Below are 18,955 nucleotides of genomic sequence, written 5' to 3'. Positions count from 1 at the left end.
TGGTGGCTAGTGTTGGGTGGTAAAAAAAAAAAAAACTGAAAACTCAAAATGGAAACACATTTTTTGTGTTTTCATTTTTTGGCCAAATTTATAAACTGAGACCACTGATTTATAAATCAAAAATTTTACCAAACAAGTTTTTATTTGAGTTTTTAAAATTTTTGTAAATATAAACAGAAAACTGAAAACGTAAGTGTTACCAAACAGCACCTTAGAAGTCTTTATATTCCATGTCCCTCACTTCATTTTGGAGGGAATTGTCATTCTTCTTCACTTTGCATTTATTCTTCATATTGCCTGAGTCTAATTTTTCTATAAAGAGAGTTCATGCACAGCAAAGTTCGCTAGGCTTGCAATAGTAGTGCTGCTAGTGCAAGACATTGATCGTTGGATCCTGGGAGATAGACGTCCATTGAATCCTAAGCACCGGTGGGAGGACGAATCTGTCTTAAGATTGTTGGATAAAATAGTACCAAACTATAAGGCAAATATAATGTAAAATTATATAATGCTTTTCGGGCAAAACCAAAAACTCAAATATATCAACATAATAACGTGAGAAAACTTACAGTACATAAATAGATAAAACCTGATCGAGTAATCGGCATGATAATGTTTCGTACAAAGGTGATGTGTCATTTACATAATGGTTCGACCCAAACTGTTTGGAACTTTAATTTGGGTGATTTGTTAGTGGACTTGGACAGAGTTGGGGTCGAAAATTTAAGGTTCTTGGTGGAATATTTACAGTTTCTGGAAAGACTTCCATCACTATTTTGCTTTCTGGTGCAGCTTCACTCTTCACCACAGCCTAAACTTCCATTTGGTGCAACTCTTTTGACAAATTCTAGTTTTTTTTTTTTTTTTTTTTTTTTTTTTTTTGGCATTGTCAAAGGATTTGTAGTAATTTTTATGTGGGTTACTGTACTTCATGCAAAAATAACAATCCATTTGAACATGTCAATAACGTTATGTATCGCCGGAGTGGTTATCCGCGTGATGGTTCAATTCTAAACAGGTAGGTATGTCAATTTTTGATCAACTTTGGTGCTTAGTTTGTTTGGCCTCCGTTTATTATTATTATTGGTTCAATGGCCATAATTTCCATTCCATGTGATATAAATCTGATTTGTTTATAGAAATGGGCCCATGAGAAGGACCTATCACATGGGGCATCTTGGGTGTCACGCCCCCAAACCGCCCCTAGTAGTTTGGTGCCGTGATGGCCAGTAACCCGAGGTTACCGAAGGCCGTCTTACAAAAAAATCACACACAATCAGAGTATAAAATATGGGGCTTACAAGTGCGGAAGCAATATATATACATATACAAAATCTAAATAGTCCATGAGAGCCGTGCATAAGTCCAGTAGAATGTCATACATCAAACATCTTTACAAGTCTTACAACTTAAATACAAGAATGAAATGAAATACAAAACACATCTTGACCAAAAGGCTTCTCAAGCCGACATATACAAGTGCAAATGAAAAATAAGCCGAGAAGCATGATCTTCAAGATGGTGCAAAAATGCCAATCCAAAACATGTCGGCAAGCACCCAAAACACATCGGCAATCACGTCTAGGCCTCAATGCCCTCTTGTTCATCACCTACATATATATAGAGAGGGTGAGCTTGGATACTCAGTGAATGATATTAGAAATAAAGGTTTTGCATGATTGATATCCAAGGTTTCTTACAAAACAATACAATAGTACACTTTACAATCAAGGGAAAAGTCAAGTTCATTTGCCGGCTTTCAAGTTCCTTGGATGTTATTACATCTACTTAATACAAGAGGGTGATGACATTTCCAAGACAAGAGTGCAGTTGCATTATAGTCCCCTGCAGCTAAGGACTTTCAAGACAAGCTGTGCTGCGAAAGTTTATAGTCCTCTAGCACTAAGGACTGTCAAGACAAGCTGTACTGCGAAAGTTTATAGTCCTCTAGCACTAAGGACTGTCAAGACAAGCTGTGCTGCGAAAGTTTATAGTCCTCTAGCACTAAGGACTGTCAAGACAAGCTGTGCTGCGAAAGTTTAGAGTCCTCTAGCACTAAGGACTGTCAAGACAAGAGTGCAGTTGCATTATAGTCCCCTGCAACTAAGGACTTTCAAGACGAGTCATCAAAACAAGATAGCATTTGATATACAAAATAGGGATAGTCATTCATGCTAGATCAAGTACTTTTCAAAACAAGGCAAGACGAGATTTATGAAAGCAAGTGTAACATAGCTTTATTAAAAATACCACTCACATAGTTTCTTCACACGTCGGGGTCGAGACAAGCCCAAGTCCTACAACACATGGCAAAGCCTATTGAATGCGCTTTCAAACAAGTCTCTCATGTACACAAATGTTTTCGGAAAACACGCTGGGCACCAACCAGGTCTAGGCCGAGGTTCCACACCTCCTTGCCGAGGTGTGTTCCCGAGGGCCACATGCAAGGAAAAGAGGTCGGGAAACTCTGGGTTTCCCTCTGTTGATGAACATGAAGAACATGAGTGTGAAAACATGAAAAATACGAATGTTTGATCATAATCTGCCATCACAAATCTGGGATTTTCGTGCTATGAGTTTGAAAACATGGACCTGGGTACCCGTAGTTGAAAATCATGCAAGAACAAACACAAAACTTGAGTCTAGGCGAAAAGCTTTCGGATCAAAACAAGACTTTCTTGAAGAACACATGAATGTCATTTTCTCTTTCTAGAATCGAGCTTCAAAACGATGCATGGCTCTCAAATCATTTTCAATCATGCAATGCAATAACATAAACATAAAGAACATCATGAGCAGATCAAGAATCTAACCTTAGAACACGGATCTAACGGTTCGATCTCTAGGAATCAAGCTTGAAGATCTACTTCTCTCTCAAGAACTCTTCTCCCTCTTCTAGAGCTTCTCTCTCTCTACAAGGCAAGTTTATGATACCAAATGATAGTTTTCTATACCCGGTTCTGGGGTTAACCCTCTGCTGAGACACGTGGCGGCGACTGGTTGGGTTCATCCTGAAAAGGTGGCTGACAGGCCAGACAAAGCATGGTGGAAGGGTGTTCAACAAGCAAAGCGGTATGGGCTTTCTGACAGACTATGACATCGGCTAACAACAAGGCATATCTAACAAGCTACACGGAGTGGCACTCCGGCAAGGGGTGACATCGGCTAACAAAGACTTCGGCGACTAAGGTGACAATGACCTCGGCTAGGAAGGACAACACTTGACTAAGCTGTGCCACATCTTGGCCTAGATGCGCCACACCTCGGCCTAGGTCATACCACTTCCAGGACGAGATCACTTGGGTGCAAGGTAACATCTCGGCTAATGTGGTCAAGGCAAGGACTGAGGTCGACAAGGGGTTTCAAGATACTAATGCCAGACTAAGGATGACCTCGGCATTGGAATAACGTCGGATAGCATAACTCAGGCAAGGCGTAACCTAAGTTTCACATCAAGGAAGGAATAAGACAAGCATACTACACTTAGACAAATCTCAAGGCTTCAAAACAAGGCATGGATCACATTAACTCAAACGAAACAAATCGCAACACACACATGCAAGCTAAACAAGTCATAATCACACAGATGCTCATGAACATGATGAGAACATGAAATGTGGGTCACTACAGTCTACCCTCCTTAAGGAAGTTTGGTCCCCAAACTTAAGTTACCTTGTCCTACGAATAACTCCGGGTAACGGATTCTTATCTCCTCTTCCTTTTCCCATGTGGCCTCCTCGCCATAATGTTTCTCCCATTCGATTTTCACCATTGATATCGACTTGTTTCTCAACTGCCTCACTTGTCTGTCGATAATTCTCATCGGCTTCTCTTCGTAGCCCAAGTCTTCATTAACTATAACCCCGGAGTAGTCTATCACATGCAGTGGGTCTCGGATATATTTTCTCAGCATCGAAACATGGAACACGCTGTGGACTTGGCTCAAATCTGGCGGCAAAGCGAGCCTGTAAGCAACGGTGTTGATCCTCTCAAGAATTTCAAATGGCCCGATATATCGGGGTGCAAGTTTACCCTTCTTCCCAAATCTCGAAACTCCTGTCATCGGCGAAACTCTCAAAAACACATGATCCCCAATTTCAAATTCTAACTCCCTCCTTCTTTGGTCGGCATAACTCTTCTGTCGACTCTGTGCGGTTTTAATCCTCTGCTGAATGAGTTTGATCTTTTCAGTTGTCATATGAACCAACTCGGGGCCAATTAGGGCTTTGTCTCCTAATTCAGTCCAACATATCGGCGATCTACACTCCCTTCCATACAAAGCTTCATACGGCGCCATGCCTATACTGGCTTGATAACTGTTGTTGTACGCGAACTCTACTAAGGGCAAATGCGATTCCCAACTTCCCTGGAAGTCCAACACGCACAGTCTGAGCATGTCTTCGAGTGTCTGAATCGTTCTTTCTGTCTGTCCGTCGGTCTGGGGGTGAAAGGCTGTGCTAAATCTCAACTCTGTTCCCAAGGCTCCTTGTAGACTCTGCCAAAATCTAGAAACGAACTTCGGGTCTCGGTCTGACACAATGGACATCGGCACACCATGAAGCCTAACGATCTCATTCATGTACAATTCGGCAAGTCGGTTGGCATTGAATGTAGTCTTGACCGGCAAAAAGTGAGCTGACTTAGTAAACCTGTCAACTATAACCCAAATGGAATCCATACCTCTTTGCGTCCTCGGCAAACCCACTACGAAATCCATGGAGATGTGCTCCCATTTCCACTCAGGAATTGACAAGGGTTGAAGAAGTCCTGCTGGTCTCTGGTGTTCTGCCTTCACTTGCTGACAACACAGACACTGAGATACAAACTCGGCTATCTCTCTTTTCATGTTTGGCCACCAAAAGGTCCGCTTTACGTCCCGATACATCTTGGTGCTCCCTGGATGAATGGCAAATTTGGAACTATGGGCCTCTTGCAAAATCTTCCTTTTTAACTCTGGTACGTCGGCTACACACAATCTTCCTTCGAACCTAAGCACCTGATTTTCCACTGTGTAACCTGGCCTCGGCTTGGAGACGAATTCATCAATTACCCTTTTTAGGAACTTATCTTCCATCTGCCTGTTCTTCACTTCCTCAACGATGGTCGGTTCCGCTGAGATCGTTGCCAGACACGCCAAACTTCCGACTAGTTTCCTGCTTAATGCGTCGGCTACGGAGTTTGCCTTACCTGGGTGATACTGAATCTGCATGTCGTAGTCCTTCAACAGCTCGAGCCATCTTCTTTGCCTCATATTTAACTCTTTCTGGGTGAACAAGTATTTCAGACTCTTGTGGTCGGTGAAAACTTGGCAAGATGTTCCGTACAGGTAATGACGCCAGATCTTCAGAGCAAAAACCACGGCAGCTAACTCCAGGTCATGGGTAGGATAATTCTTTTCATTGGGCTTCAACTGACGAGACGCGTACGCTATGACTTTACCTTTTTGCATTAAAACGCAACCCAAACCTTTGTGTGAAGCATCGCTGTAAATCTGAAATTCTTCATTAGCTGATGGTAGTACCAGAACTGGTGCTGTAACTAACCTCGTCTTCAGCTCCTGGAAAGCTGATTCTCTTTCATCGGTCCATTCATAAGCTGCTCCCTTCTTCGTTAGTTGTGTCAATGGCACTGCAATCCTCGAGAAATCCTTCACAAACTTTCTGTAATAACCTGCCAAACCCAAGAAACTACGAACCTCGGACACATTGGTCGGCGTCGGCCAATTCACAACGGCTTCAATCTTACTGGGGTCAACTGATATACCGTCTTCATTAATCACATGTCCTAGAAACGAAATGCTGGAAAGCCAAAACTCGCATTTACTTAACTTGGCGTACAACTTCTTATTTCTCAAGGTCAGCAGGGCAAGTCTCAGATGATTCTCGTGCTCGCTCGCACTCCCGGAATAGATCAATATGTCGTCGATAAAAATAATGACAAACTCATCCAGGTACGGCTTAAAGACTCTGTTCATCAAGTCCATGAATGCTGCTGGGGCATTGGTTACTCCGAAGGGCATTACCAAAAATTCGTAGTGGCCATATCTTGTCCGAAAAGCGGTTTTCTCAATGTCCTCGGCTTTAACCTTCAACTGGTGGTAGCCTGACCTAAGGTCAATCTTGGAAAAGACTCGTGCTCCTCGTAGTTGATCAAGCAAATCATCGATTCTTGGCAATGGGTATTTGTTCTTAATGGTCACCTTATTAAGTTCTCTATAGTCAATGCAAAGACGAAGTGTGCCGTCCTTTTTCTTAACAAATAGAACGGGTGCTCCCCACGGTGAAGTGCTCAGCCTGACGAATCCCTTATCCAACAATTCCTGTAATTGCGATTTCAGTTCTCTAAGTTCAGCTGGAGCCATTCTGTAGGGTGTTTTGGAGATAGGTTGTGTTCCTGGCAAGACGTCCACAGTAAACTCTATTTCTCTATCGACAAGGTGGCCAGGCAACTCATTCGGAAAGACGTCGGGGAATTCCTCAACAACGGGTATGTCGGCTAACTCAACATTTCCATTCAGATCACTTAGTATACTGCATAAATAACCCTTACATCCTTTTTAGATCAACTTGTAGGCCTTCATGGATGAGATTAAGTAAGGTGGGGGTACTACTCCTTTACCCTGGAAAATGACCTCGGCTTGACTTGGGGTCTTCAATGTGACGTTCTTAGTAACACAATTAATGGATGCATGATTCGCCACTAACCAATCCATTCCCAATATAACATCGAAGTGAGTCATGTTTAATGGCATCAAATCAACTAACAATCCTACACTCTCAATCATAGCAATACACGCCCTATAAATGGATGTAACAATCATATTTCTCCCAGATGGGGTAGACACAGATAATACATAATCAAGGGGTTCTAATTCTCTATCCAACTTCTCGGCGAATATAGTGGACACAAATGAATGCGTAGAACCCGAATCAATCAGTACGTATGCATCTTGAGAACAAATTGAGAGGGTACCTGACACTACCGCCTCGGCATTCTGGGCGTCTCCTGGTACTAATGCAAAAACTCTGCCTTGCCTCGCCTGTATTCCCCCGACGTTATTCTTCTGTGCAGAGCCTGAGGCGCTCCCATTCCTCCTCCCATCATCGGTCCTTGCTTTCGGGCAGTCCTTCACGCGATGGCCTATCTCGCCACACTCATAACAAGCTCCTGTTGCCCAACGACAAACCCCGAAATGTAGCTTTCCACAACTCGCGCACATCGGCTTAACGTTACCCTCTTGATTGGAGTTACTGGAATTGTCCGTACTTATCTTCTTCTTGGCATTGAACGGAACTCGGCGATTATCATAACTCTGTCTCTTCCTCTGACCCTCACCTGAACTCTGGTATCGGTTCAAGTTAGCTTCAGCCAGGATGGCCTTGTCCAGTACTCCGGCATACGTCGGCATATTGAGCATATTGACCCGATCTGGTATCGGCCCACGCAACCCACTTTCGAACTTCCTCGCCTTTCGGTACTCGTCGTCAACCATATGAGGCGCATATCTCGCTAGTTCAGTAAAGGCACGATCGTATTCTGCGACCGTCTTGTTCCCTTGGACCAGATTCTAAAACTCCGTGGTCTTTCGGTCTCGGACGCTGAGGGAGAAATGCTTGTTGTAGAACAACTCCAAAAATTTTGCCCAAGTCAAACCCGGATTGCTTTCTCGGACCATCATCCACCACCTACGAGCATCGTCGTCTAATGTGAATGCTGCCAGAGATACCTTCTGGGCGTCTGTACTGGGGAAAACTTCAAACAACTTCTCCATCTCTAAAACCCATGCCTCGGCTTTCATTGGTTCTATGCCTCCCTGAAATCTCGGCGGTTTCATCTTCTTGAACTCTCTGATTAGAGTTATCGTGTCGTTCCCATACAAAGCTTGCTGCGGAGGCACTTGTGGCACCGGAGGGGGTGGAGCTGCATATCGGCCATTCGTCTGTTCGGCATGCATAGAAGTGGTACCAGTATCCTGCGGCCTAGGTTGCCTCTGCTCACAAACCAAGCCTTCGACTAACCTTTCCAATCTCTCCAACCTGTCTTCCGATCGATCTCGGCCAACCGGGGGTCTACCTCTCCTCATGATGCTAGGGGGGGGGGATGCAAGATGAGACTTTAAAACAACTAAACAGATAACACATATGCAAGTAACGAGCGTCTAAGCCAAAACGATGCACACATAGTCAAGTAGCAAGCAATATGATGCAATCTTAACTTTCTTCTAAGGGAAATCCTAGGCTCTCTAGAACTCAAGGTGTGTGATTAACGTACTACAAGGAACCTGGCTCTAATACCAATCTGTCACGCCCCCAAACCGCCCCTAGTAGTTTGGTGCCGTGATGGCCAGTAACCCGAGGTTACCGAAGGCCGTCTTACAAAAAAATCACACACAATCAGAGTATAAAATATGGGGCTTACAAGTGCGGAAGCAATATATATACATATACAAAATCTAAATAGTCCATGAGAGCCGTGCATAAGTCCAGTAGAATGTCATACATCAAACATCTTTACAAGTCTTACAACTTAAATACAAGAATGAAATGAAATACAAAACACATCTTGACCAAAAGGCTTCTCAAGCCGACATATACAAGTGCAAATGAAAAATAAGCCGAGAAGCATGATCTTCAAGATGGTGCAAAAATGCCAATCCAAAACATGTCGGCAAGCACCCAAAACACATCGGCAATCACGTCTAGGCCTCAATGCCCTCTTGTTCATCACCTACATATATATAGAGAGGGTGAGCTTGGATACTCAGTGAATGATATTAGAAATAAAGGTTTTGCATGATTGATATCCAAGGTTTCTTACAAAACAATACAATAGTACACTTTACAATCAAGGGAAAAGTCAAGTTCATTTGCCGGCTTTCAAGTTCCTTGGATGTTATTACATCTACTTAATACAAGAGGGTGATGACATTTCCAAGACAAGAGTGCAGTTGCATTATAGTCCCCTGCAGCTAAGGACTTTCAAGACAAGCTGTGCTGCGAAAGTTTATAGTCCTCTAGCACTAAGGACTGTCAAGACAAGCTGTACTGCGAAAGTTTATAGTCCTCTAGCACTAAGGACTGTCAAGACAAGCTGTGCTGCGAAAGTTTATAGTCCTCTAGCACTAAGGACTGTCAAGACAAGCTGTGCTGCGAAAGTTTAGAGTCCTCTAGCACTAAGGACTGTCAAGACAAGAGTGCAGTTGCATTATAGTCCCCTGCAACTAAGGACTTTCAAGACGAGTCATCAAAACAAGATAGCATTTGATATACAAAATAGGGATAGTCATTCATGCTAGATCAAGTACTTTTCAAAACAAGGCAAGACGAGATTTATGAAAGCAAGTGTAACATAGCTTTATTAAAAATACCACTCACATAGTTTCTTCACACGTCGGGGTCGAGACAAGCCCAAGTCCTACAACACATGGCAAAGCCTATTGAATGCGCTTTCAAACAAGTCTCTCATGTACACAAATGTTTTCGGAAAACACGCTGGGCACCAACCAGGTCTAGGCCGAGGTTCCACACCTCCTTGCCGAGGTGTGTTCCCGAGGGCCACATGCAAGGAAAAGAGGTCGGGAAACTCTGGGTTTCCCTCTGTTGATGAACATGAAGAACATGAGTGTGAAAACATGAAAAATACGAATGTTTGATCATAATCTGCCATCACAAATCTGGGATTTTCGTGCTATGAGTTTGAAAACATGGACCTGGGTACCCGTAGTTGAAAATCATGCAAGAACAAACACAAAACTTGAGTCTAGGCGAAAAGCTTTCGGATCAAAACAAGACTTTCTTGAAGAACACATGAATGTCATTTTCTCTTTCTAGAATCGAGCTTCAAAACGATGCATGGCTCTCAAATCATTTTCAATCATGCAATGCAATAACATAAACATAAAGAACATCATGAGCAGATCAAGAATCTAACCTTAGAACACGGATCTAACGGTTCGATCTCTAGGAATCAAGCTTGAAGATCTACTTCTCTCTCAAGAACTCTTCTCCCTCTTCTAGAGCTTCTCTCTCTCTACAAGGCAAGTTTATGATACCAAATGATAGTTTTCTATACCCGGTTCTGGGGTTAACCCTCTGCTGAGACACGTGGCGGCGACTGGTTGGGTTCATCCTGAAAAGGTGGCTGACAGGCCAGACAAAGCATGGTGGAAGGGTGTTCAACAAGCAAAGCGGTATGGGCTTTCTGACAGACTATGACATCGGCTAACAACAAGGCATATCTAACAAGCTACACGGAGTGGCACTCCGGCAAGGGGTGACATCGGCTAACAAAGACTTCGGCGACTAAGGTGACAATGACCTCGGCTAGGAAGGACAACACTTGACTAAGCTGTGCCACATCTTGGCCTAGATGCGCCACACCTCGGCCTAGGTCATACCACTTCCAGGACGAGATCACTTGGGTGCAAGGTAACATCTCGGCTAATGTGGTCAAGGCAAGGACTGAGGTCGACAAGGGGTTTCAAGATACTAATGCCAGACTAAGGATGACCTCGGCATTGGAATAACGTCGGATAGCATAACTCAGGCAAGGCGTAACCTAAGTTTCACATCAAGGAAGGAATAAGACAAGCATACTACACTTAGACAAATCTCAAGGCTTCAAAACAAGGCATGGATCACATTAACTCAAACGAAACAAATCGCAACACACACATGCAAGCTAAACAAGTCATAATCACACAGATGCTCATGAACATGATGAGAACATGAAATGTGGGTCACTACATTGGGGGGCCAATGTAATGATTTTTTTTTTTTGGTTATTTGGGTCGCTTGGGCCTTTGATTTTTAATCAGTTGAAGGAATATCCACAAGTATTAGAATATATTTTGTGAAAGTTTTAAAAATATATTTTGAAATTAAATTGTGATTTTAATTACTAAAATCTGGTATAATTTTTGATTTGTGAATTCTTGAAACTTGAGAAAATATAAAGTATGTGTTATATTCTTGGTAAATTTTCCGAATAAATAAATTAGAATTTCTAATTTATGTAATTTGTATTTGAATGGAAATTTCATTGATTGGACAATCTATGATTCAAAACAAATACAATCACAAATTAATTGGAAGTAGTTCGAGGCATCTTTTGTGTTGATTATTATTTTTTAATAATCAATTAAAATTTATTTTAAAAGTAACTTTAAATTTTGTGAGATAGGATGTTTTGAATCTTTATTTCACTTGTGTGGTAGACTTGGTTACCATAAATCATGTTCTTAATGTGAGAATTTATCTTTTGAATTAGTAGAGATAATTTCATTTTTGTCGCAACTATTTTTGAATGAGTTATTATTTGTGACAGTGACATTTGTCTAGAAATGAATCATGTTATTTGTGCTAATTTATGTATTATCACAAATGTGGGGGAAGAGAGATTAATGCAAATTAATCTTATTCCATTGACTTGTTAATCTTGTCCATGTCTACATACGTTGTAGAGTTGACAATCAAATTATGATGCCATTAATATCAATTTGGTATGTGGTGTATTATAAATGGATGTCAATTATTTATCAAAGTATTGATAAAAAAATGTGAACTTATGTGTTTTGACATAAGAGGAATTCTAATTATTCTTTGGAATAATGACTGTGAAATTGGTGTGGTGACCGATAACTCCGTAATGAAATATTATATGGGTTAAAATATTTTATGGGTAAAAGACACTTTGGTAATTATCGACGTAGTCACTAATACTGGATAAGACAAATAAGATATAAATGTATTTATACAGTGATATTTATATTCCATGTTGAGATTGGAATTAAGGGTTGCAGTAAACAAAAAGAAATTAATCATGGCTAAAGAAATGTTATTTGACAAAGTGTCATGGCCACAACCGGTATTAGTCATTTCTTCTTTGTACTGCAAAAGCAAGTTATGAAGTCTAATTATATTTTAGACAAAATTAGTATTGTGATTATATTCACAAAGCAATTTACATCTTGTTATTTAGTTCAAGCACGCCAATTAATGATATATTCTGATTTATCTAAAAATTGTGGGGGTGTATTTATTAAACACCAACAAAAGGAATTAAGTTTCCTTAGAATGTTTAAAATGTGGGGGTGCTTGGAGGATTTTACTAAAGTAACGGTTCCGATAATAGGTCCACAAAGAATCTCAATTCTTTATATTGGATAAAGTTGGAGTAGAAGCAACAATGGTTTCATTAACTCCTAAGGAACAACTCTATGTTTATAATTTAAATATGAGTGACATAGAGTAACGATAAGTCTAGATGTAATCAAAGACTTAACATCGTATGACATTTGCTTTTAGTTGTGAATATTGTCTAAGGATAATATAATGGATTCACTAACTACTCAATGATCTCTAACGGAGAAGGTCAAACGGAAAAAATAGCGGCCGCTAAACAAAAAGTTTGACCAGAGAGCAAATGAAGGAAAGTTTATCGAGGGGAATGTGATTAAAGCTCTATTACATCAGAGCCATCATAATGGTAACCCTACTTAGATGACTGGAGATCCCAAGAACTAAGTTCAAAGGGGCAACTAAGTTATGTGTGGCTTGCCAGAAATCACTAAAGGAGTCTAACTCCTATCCATTCCTATGATGAGAGTGATATCTGCAACATGTGTTGTATGTAGGGAACTTAGGGTAAGTTATGCTTTTAATGATTACTTATATCTTGGAAATCCTAGTAGGGTATCTTTCAAGAGGAGTATTTAAGAGACTCGAAATAAGGATCACCTATATGAGTGTGAAGGGGCCGCTTCTATGAGAATTGATAAGGCTAAATTCTCTAAAGCACTCAAGAAACACCAGGACTTGCCCAAGGCCAAAACGGGCACAACCGTGAGAACTAAGCTGTGTTTGAAGATATTCTGTGTGAATTCTATTGTCTTGGCTTACACAAACGGCTGAACAGTTCAAGGCATCACGTCCACTGATTAGCTAGTAAGTCCGATAAGCCTTCACTAGGGAAGGTTCAAAGCCGAAAGCTACCTATCCCGATGCAGGATATTTCCATAATGTACTCTCTCTTTGTCTGCATGTTGTTGCATGTCCTTTCTGTAAATTTCATTCATGTGGGGGATTGTTGGAAAATTTGAATTTAAATTTACTCTAATGGTTTTGTCTCTTGAGATGAAAAGGTGTGTCCTTTTAAAGGATCACAACCTTTCTGAAGAGTCACTTAGAAGTCTTTATATTTCATGTCCCTCACTTCATTTTGGATGGAATTGTCATTCTTCTTCACTTTGCATTTATTCTTCATATTGCCTGAGTCTAATTTTTCTATAAAGAGAGTTCATGCACAGCAAAGTTCGCTAGGCTTGCAATAGTAGTGCTGCTAGTGCAAGACATTGATCGTTGTATCCTGAGAGATAGACGTCCATTGAATCCTAAGCACCGGTGGGAGGACGAATTTGTCTTAAGGAAAGAGTGTCACACACTCGACTCGATCAGGTTTTATCTATTTATGTACTGTAAGTTTTCTCACGTTATTATGTTGATATATTTGAGTTTTTGGTTTTGCCCGAAAAGCATTATATAATTTTACATTATATTTTCCTTATAGTTTGGTACTATTTTATCCAACAGAAACTAGAAGTTTGAAATTTATTTATTTTTTTATTAATTTTTTGATCAACCAAAAAAAGATGGAGGACTTCCTTAAATAGGCAACACGAAAAAACTGAATTGGAGAAGATATGTCTGTTCACCAAAAGTCACACCCGATCGGAGAAGACACCAAATTGATTTTTGAATTTTTTGGAGCAAATTCAAATCTGAAATTTGAATTCTTTCCAGCAAAAATTTAAAACTAGGACCTTATATTATTTTTTCCAATCTGTGTGGGACAAGAACACTCAACACCATTTGGGAATTTATATCAACATGTCTCATGTTCATGAACTTTACTTTGAAGTCAATTTTCCATTCACCTGTAAATGGTTTTAACTCACTAATTACATAATCTTGTTTACCACATGGCAACGAACACATTGCTACTCGGACCCTCCTAAATTGACTTATGGGTCCTACATAATTATTAGCCTAAGCTTCTAAAAAATCAGCATTTAAATCATTTTTTCCAACAAAAGGATCAACCACATTTCCAAACGTCATATATGCGGGATGTACGCTGACGTTCATCTCAATTTTTTTCAAAATTTAACTTAAATGAACGAGCAGTACATGCTACAATAGGTGTAAAAATGAATTGGACCAAAATAATCACGTGCGTTGCACGTGTGTTTGAACTAGTAATAAATAAAAAGAAAACCATCATTTATGAGGTTGCCATCTACCACCTCTTACCAACTATTTGGATCAAGGTAAATTACACTAACATCCTGAGGTTTGGGTTTAATATAAATTTTTCCTTCACGTTTGGAAAATTACACTAATTTTTCTGTTAGTTTAATTATTTTGACGGAGTTAACGTTGGAATTAAAAAGATATTTTTGCCCGTAAACCTTTATATGTAGAAACTAATAAAAAAAAATGTAGATATTTTGTTCATGTAACTTTAGAGAAAATGACAATAACCTTGTTTGATTTTGAGTTTTCAAAAATAATTTTCTGAGTTTTTAATTCGTATTTTTATATTTTTAATGATTTTTTAAAATATTTTAATTATTTTTAAAAAAAAATTTAGATCACTTAAACTTGAAAGTAAAAAATTTGTAAAAAGAATTTTTAAAAAAATTCATTGAATACAACAAAATTTGAATAAGTATTGAATTTTCTTTTTTTCTTTTTGTATTTTGTGAAATTTTTTAAGTTTTTTCACAAGTATTAGATGTATCAAAAAATATTTTAAAAAAAGAAAATGCATAAAATATTTAAAAAATTCACTAAAAATAAAAATACTCAATTTTTTGAAAAGTTAACTCACAATTTTCTAGAACCAAACATGATAAATAATACCTTTTTGTTTTTTTACCTACCACAAGCCATATTTGGCAGGTAAATGAACTGCAAATGCAAGTGTAATTTTTTGAAAAGTTAACTCAATTTTCTGAACTAAACATGATGGATAATACCTTTTTGTTCTTTTTACATACCACAAGCCATATTTGGCGGGTAAATGAACTGTAAATGCAAGTGAAATAGTATAGTGTATGCTCTGATTGGACCTTTGTTTATGGTATATTGATAATTTTAAATAGGATATAAGGTTACAAAGGACTTTTTAAAGTCTCAAAAGGCAAATCAATCACTTACGTTTTTTTTTTGCTTATGTCATCAAGATTTTTCTAACAACTACTTCACGATAAAGGAAGTTTGTGAAATAAGACTATTAACTACAAGGATAAAAATGTAATTTTTAGAACATCAGGGGTGAGAATGTAATCGAGCCAAATGTCGGGGTGCCAATGTAATTTACCCTTAGATTCAATAACCAAATAATACACTTAGACTGTTTAGATCCTGATAAGAAATTTATAGAAGCAATAGAAAATGATTGGAAAAAAGAAAATAAAATAAAAACTATTTATAATCACTCCTCAAATTCAAGACCCAAACACACATAAAGATCATGCATAGCGCTCACACAATTAGCTGAACAAGATCATCTCATTTTCATCCTCCCTAAACACACACCACCCCCATTATTCAAGCACCCTTTCAAATGTCACAATTTCAGCATAACTTGAAAAACGATTTAAAACCCACAATCCAAAGAGAGACTATCTTCCTATAATAGTCATTGCAATTGATTTCAGTACAAATGAGATACAAACATCACATAGGCAGCTTTAAATCTGAATCTTTTAGGTTTCGTTTGTTTTAGTTTTGAGACTTTAGTTTCAGTATAATATTCTCACGTAGTGTTTGTTTGCAACTTTCAAAAATTAATTCTACGCTTACTTTTGAAAACTTAGTCGGAAAAATTTAGACTAACCGGTCGTTCCACCGGTCATCCGGAACAGTGCAATTTTTCTTTTTCTTTTTTTCTTTTTTTTTTTTTTTTGCAATTGACACAAGTTAATTTTTATATATTCAACAAAAATTATTTTCAAATTTTTTAAATTTTTTTATGAGCTTTAATAAAATTTTGAGTTATGTGTTTGGTTATGAATTGTAAATTTTTATATCAAATATCATATGTCACATCAAAAATTCCATACTCAATTCAAAACTCATTCACCAAACAAATTTTTCACACTCAAATCATAATTCTAAAACTCATAAACTCAAAATACAACTCTTATTCTCAAATCATATTTAGAAACTCTACCAAACGCTACCCTAGTTTTTCATGAATTTCAGTGTTCTGTGTGAAATTCAGGGGAGATTACTTGCAAGAAACTCTCACATTCTTTTCACTACACTTTCTGTGTTAAAAGATTAAATACTATAAATGACCAAAAAGGACAACAACGCCGTTTTTTCCTAACATTATATTCATAGGAGCTAACCAAAATAATCAGGCCCTCTGTTTCTTACAAGCATAAATGGACCAACTTTTGAATAACAAATAAATACCCACACATAATGTTAGAAATTGGGCGCCCATGTGGCATGACCCTTAGAACCTTTTGAACCTCATCCAAATAGGTTTTGAATTTGAATTCAAACCTATTTGAATAGTCACTCAGGATATATAGATATGGATAGATGATATAGATATCAGATATTATCTCATTTAACAAATGGATAAATGAGATAAATATATTATATATCTGATATATGGGATATGGGTGATTAAGTGAAAAAACAACGTATGTTTGTTTTTTTTTTATGATACTGGCTCTCTCCCAAAATAACGATAAAAGCCATTTGCACTGTGGTTTGTGTGGGTGATATTCACCATTGTAATATCACCCCACTGCTGGGATTGATTGATTAGATTCTGGAAGCACGTGATTTATCCACGAGGTTTTAGATCAGAAAAGGTATGATCTAAACATTTTATTCCGCTGCATGTTTTGTGTTTTGATTTACATTGGTATCAAAGCCATTGATAGATATTGTCGTGTTTCCTTTAATCATGTGTATATTTTTACATGTGTATGTTTACATTATATACATGAATGTTTGTAAAGGAGAAAAAAAAAATCTACTTTGATTAGATTATGAGCATAAATTTTTTTTTATGTTCATTAATGTCTTTTTTTCATACCATAAACGGTTTTATTTTGAAAAAAGGAGTACGACAGTACAAAAATCGGACCAGAAAACACCCGGGAAGGCGGCGCGTGTGATTCACGCGCTGTATGACGCCTCCCAGCAGCGCCACGCGCCACCACGCGCAGCCACGCGCTCCCACGCGCCGGATGCCCTGCTGACGCGCCTGCACGCGGCATCACGCGCGCGTCGGCGGCGCTGTCCACGCACGCGCGCCGCGTGCTGGAGCCGAGCGCCGAGCCGCGGCTGAGCCGCGAGCCGAGCCGCTCCTTGAGCCGACTCGCGCCGAGTTGCGCTGAGCGGCGGTGAGCCGAGCCGAGCCGAGCCGTTTTTCCCGCCTGGCTTGGCTCTAAGGCTCTGTTTGTTTGTTTTTAATTCTGAATTGCGTTAATTGGCCATAATTTATTCGTCATAGCTTTGTTTTAAGCATGGTTGGTACCGTTACACTCAGAATTAAATTTTATATCTTCTGTAAAATTTTGAAAATTTTACGAAAATAAAAAATATTTTTTCTGTGTTAATAATTCATTTTTTATGCTTTAAAATGATTATGGTATTGCATAAATAATTTTCTGGATTTGAAATTTTTATTGTGGACTTCTGAAATGTTTTACTATCTACTGGTAATATTGTCTCAGTTTATCAGTTTCTGGATTTTTTATTTCTAATTTTATGTGTGTTTATTAGTTATTTAAAATTCCAGAATATTTCAGAAAAATTCCAGAAAATTCCAAAATGATGTACACTTTAATTATGGCATAATCTGAATATTGAATACAGCATATTTTTTTTGGATTTGTAATATGTTGTAATTAGAAGAGCATGATTATTTATTTATTTATTAGAATTCCATTATTAAATAAATATAGCATGAGTTATTTGTAGATTTACATTAAAATGCTATTGTATGGAATTTATCATGCTTTGTATATGCCATAGTCAGTAGGAGGTTATTCGGTTGAGAGAAATCTTTGTAAATTAACTCCCGAAAACCAATATTTTGCGCATAAATTAAACTAAATTTTGGATAATTGTCACTTGTGGCGCAAGAGATGATTACGAGCATAGCGGATTTTCGATCTTGCGACTTGTGTAATATTGTCACTATTTAATTTAGATTTTTGCGGCAAAATTATATTATGCTAATCAAATTAATCCCAATGCGAATTTCTCTCTAAATTGATTTAGCTTATGGAAGTTAATTTGATTGACCTAGACTTAGTAGAGATGTTCAAATGTGAACAAACTAATCTCATTCTTTAGATGAGCAAAAGTCTTGGAGACTTTAGGTCAAACCTTAATTGAGCCAAAGTAAGGAAACATGACTCAAAGTCACCGTGGTTTTGTTGCCTTGTTTGGCACAATAAAAACTAATGTGTGCGCTATGGTTAGTGGCATACTACGTAGTTTTTTTTTTTTTTTTGGTTGGCGAGTTTTGGAGTTATGAAATTAGTAAGCCCTCAATAGATCAGTATATGATCTTGACTAATGAGCTGCGCGGATTGACTTTGTAATTTGATTTGTAAATAATGTTACATCATTGGATGAAGTAACATTCAAGAGTCACGTCATCCAAGAAATGCGAGCTTAAATAAATTAGTCATTAAGTGTAAGACGAGTAGCCAGTATGAGCAGCATTTTGCTCTATACCCAATTATTGGGAGTGGATGGAGCAAAAAATTTCATGCACTATAATAGTGTGCGTTGAAGTATCACTTGAAGATTAAAAGATTAGCGCTTAGTAGCAGCAAAATCTATTAACACTAAGTGAAAAGATTAGCGCCAAGTGGCCGCAAAATCTATTACCATTGCTAACTTGTCTAAGTCTG

Source organism: Camellia sinensis, chromosome 1 (assembly GCF_055761805.1).
Source record: "Camellia sinensis isolate YWXY chromosome 1, ASM5576180v1, whole genome shotgun sequence".
Classification (NCBI taxonomy): Eukaryota; Viridiplantae; Streptophyta; class Magnoliopsida; order Ericales; family Theaceae; genus Camellia; species Camellia sinensis.
Note: the sequence above shows the minus strand (reverse complement) of the source record.